The following is a 4841-nucleotide window of genomic DNA, read 5'->3' on the forward strand; positions in this document are numbered from 1 at the left end:
TTTAATAAAGCATAGGATAAAACAACATAAATACAATTTAATAAAGCATAGCATAAAACAACATAAATACAATTTAATAAAGCATAGGATAAAACAACATAAATACAATTTAATAAAGCATAAGTTAAAACAACATAAATACAATTTAATAAAGCATAGGACAAAACAACATAAAAACAATTTAATAAAGCATAGTTTAAAACAACATAAATACAATTTAATAAAGCATAGGACAAAACAACATAAATACAATTTAATAAAGCATAGGATAAAACAACATAAATACAATTTAATGAAACATAGGATAAACAACATAAATACAATTTAATAAAGCATAGGATAAACAACATAAATACAATTTAATAAAGCATAGGCTAAAACTACATAAATACAATTTAATAAAGCTTAGGATAAAACAAATTAAATACAATATAATAAATCATAGGATAAAACAACATAAATTCAATTTAATAAAGCATAGGATAAAACAACATAAATACAATTTAATAAAGCATAAGATAAAACAACATGAATACAATTTAATAAAGCATAGGTTAAAACAACATAAATACAATTTAATAAAGCATAGGATAAAACAACATAAATACAATTTAATAAAGCATAGGTTAAAACAACATAAATACAATTTAATAAAGCATAGGATAAAACAACATAAATACAATTTAATAAAGCATAGGATAAAACAACATAAATAAAATTTAATAAAGCATAGGATAAAACAACATAAATAAAAATTTAATAAAGCATAGGATAAAACAACATAAATACAATTTAATAAAGCATAGGATAAAACAACATAAATACAATTTAATAAAGCATAGCATAAAACAACATAAATACAATTTAATAAAGCATAGGATAAAACAACATAAATAAAATTTAATTAAGCATAGGTTAAAACAACATAAATACAATTTAATAAAGCATATAATAAAACCACAGAAATACAATTTAATAAAGCATAGGATAAAACAACATAAATACAATTTAATAAAGCATAGGACAAAGCAGCATAAATACAATTTAATAAAGCAGAGGATAAAACAACATAAATACAATTTAATGAAACATAGGATAAACAACATAAATACAATTTAATAAAGCATAGGATAAAACAACATAAATACAATTTAATAAAGCATAGGCTAAAACTACATAAATACAATTTAATAAAGCATAGGATAAAACAACATAAATTCAATTTAATAAAGCATAGGATAAAACAACATAAATACAATTTAATAAAGCATAAGATAAAACAACATGAATACAATTTAATAAAGCATAGGATAAAACAACATAAATACAATTTAATAAAGCATAAGTTAAAACAACATAAATACAATTTAATAAAGCATAGGATAAAACAACATAAATTCAATTTAATAAAGCATAGGATAAAACAACATAAATACAATTTAATAAAGCATAAGATAAAACAACATGAATACAATTTAATAAAGCATAGGATAAAACAACATAAATACAATTTAATAAAGCATAGGATAAAACAACATAAATACAATTTAATAAAGCATAGGATAAAACAACATAAATACAATTTAATAAAGCATAGCATAAAACAACATAAACACAATTTAATAAAGCATAGGATAAAACAACATAAATAAAATTTAATAAAGCATAGGATAAAACAACATAAATAAAATTTAATAAAGCATAGGATAAAACAACATAAATAAAATTTAATAAAGCATATAATAAAACCACAAAAATACAATTTAATAAAGCATATTATAAAACAACATAAATACAATTTAATAAAGCATAGGATAAAACAACATAAATACAATTTAATAAAGCATAGGATAAAACAACATAAATACAATTTAATAAAGCATAGGATAAAACAACATAAATACAATTTAATAAAGCATAGGTTAAAACAACATAAATACAATTTAATAAAGCACAGGATAAAACAACATAAATACAATTTAGTAAAGCATAGGTCAAAATAACATAAATACAATTTAATAAATCATAGGATAAAACAACATAAATACAATTTAATAAAGCATAGGTTAAAACAACATAAATACAATTTAATAAAGCATAGGATAAAACAACATAAATACAATTTAATAAAGCATAGGATAAAACAACATAAATACAATTTAATAAAGCATAGCATAAAACAACATAAATACAATTTAATAAAGCATAGGATAAAACAACATAAATAAAATTTAATAAAGCATAGGTTAAAACAACATAAATACAATTTAATAAAGCATATAATAAAACCACAGAAATACAATTTAATAAAGCATAGGATAAAACAACATAAATACAATTTAATAAAGTATAGGACAAAACAACATAAATACAATTTAATAAAGCAGAGGATAAAACAACATAAATACAATTTAATGAAACATAGGATAAACAACATAAATACAATTTAATAAAGCATAGGATAAAACAACATAAATACAATTTAATAAAGCATAGGCTAAAACTACATAAATACAATTTAATAAAGCATAAGATAAAACAACATGAATACAATTTAATAAAGCATAGGATAAAACAACATTAATACAATTTAATAAAGCATAAGTTAAAACAACATAAATACAATTTAATGAAACATAGGATAAACAACATAAATACAATTTAATAAAGCATAGGATAAAACAACATAAATACAATTTAATAAAGCATAGGCTAAAACTACATAAATACAATTTAATAAAGCATAAGATAAAACAACATGAATACAATTTAATAAAGCATAGGATAAAACAACATTAATACAATTTAATAAAGCATAAGTTAAAACAACATGAATACAATTTAATAAAGCATAGGATAAAACAACATAAATTCAATTTAATAAAGCATAGGATAAAACAACATAAATACAATTTAATAAAGCACAGGATAAAACAAAATAAATAAAATTTAATAAAGCATAGGATAAAACAACATAAATAAAATTTAATAAAGCATAGGATAAAACAACATAAATACAATTTAATAAAGCATAGGATAAAACAACATAAATAAAATTTAATAAAGCATAGGATAAAACAACATAAATACAATTTAATAAAGCATATGATAAAACAACATAAATACAATTTAATAAAGCATAGGTTAAAACAACATAAATACAATTTAATAAAGCACAGGATAAAACAACATAAATACAATTTAATAAAGCATAGGATAAAACAACATAAATAAAATTTAATAAAGCATAGGATAAAACAACATAAATACAATTAAATAAAGCATAGGATAAAACAACGTAAATACAATTTAATAAAGCATAGGATAAAACAACATAAATACAATTTAATAAAGCATAGGATAAAACAACATAAATACAATTTAATAAAGCAAAGGATAAAACAACATAAATAAAATTTAATAAAGCATAGGTTAAAATAACATAAATACAATTTAATAAAGCGTAGGACAAAACAACATAAAAACAATTTAATAAAGCATAGTTTAAAACAACATAAATACAATTTAATAAAGCATAGGATAAAACCACAGAATTACAATTTAATAAAGCATAGGATAAAACAACATAAATACAATTTAATAAAGCATAGGATAAAACAACATAAATACAATTTAATAAAGCATAGGATAAAACAACATAAATACAACTTAATAAAGCATAGGATAAAACAACATAAATACAATTTAATAAAGCATAGGATAAAACAACATAAATACAATTTAATAAAGCATAGGATAAAACAACATAAATAAAATTTAATAAAGCATAGGTTAAAATAACATAAATACAATTTAATAAAGCATAGGACAAAACAACATAAAAACAATTTAATAAAGCATAGTTTAAAACAACATAAATACAATTTAATAAAGCATAGGATAAAACCACAGAATTACAATTTAATAAAGCATAGGATAAAACAACATAAATACAATTTAATAAAGTATAGGACAAAACAACATAAATACAATTTAATAAAGCATAGGATAAAACAACATAAATACAATTTAATGAAACATAGGATAAACAACATAAATACAATTTAATAAAGCATAGGATAAACAACATAAATACAATTTAATAAAGCATAGGCTAAAACTACATAAATACAATTTAATAAAGCTTAGGATAAAACAAATTAAATACAATATAATAAAGCATAGGATAAAACAACTTAAATTCAATTTAATAAAGCATAGGATAAAACAACATAAATACAATTTAATAAAGCATAAGATAAAACAACATGAATACAATTTAATAAAGCATAGGTTAAAACAACATAAATACAATTTAATAAAGCATAGGATAAAACAACATACATTCAATTTAATAAAGCATAGGATAAAACAACATAAATACAATTTAATAAAGCACAGGATAAAACAAAATAAATAAAATTTAATAAAGCATAGGATAAAACAACATAAATACAATTTAATAAAGCATAGGATAAAACAACATAAATACAATTTAATAAAGCATAGAATAAAACAACATAAATAAAATTTAATAAAGCATAGGATAAAACAACATAAATACAATTTAATAAAGCATAGGTTAAAACAACATAAATACAATTTAATAAAGCATAGGATAAAACAACATAAATACAATTTAATAAAGCATAGGATAAAACAACATAAATACAATTTAATAAAGCATAGGATAAAACAACATAAATACAATTTAATAAAGCATAGGATAAAACAACATAAATACAATTTAATAAAGCATAGGATAAAACAACATAAATACAATTTAATAAAGCATAGGTTAAAATAACATAAATACAATTTAATAAAGCATAGGACAAAAC

The sequence above is a fragment of the Phyllobates terribilis genome, unplaced genomic scaffold (genome assembly GCF_046119375.1).
Source record: "Phyllobates terribilis strain yellow unplaced genomic scaffold, ASM4611937v1 Scaffold_20__1_contigs__length_20440879, whole genome shotgun sequence".
NCBI lineage: Eukaryota > Metazoa > Chordata > Amphibia > Anura > Dendrobatidae > Phyllobates > Phyllobates terribilis.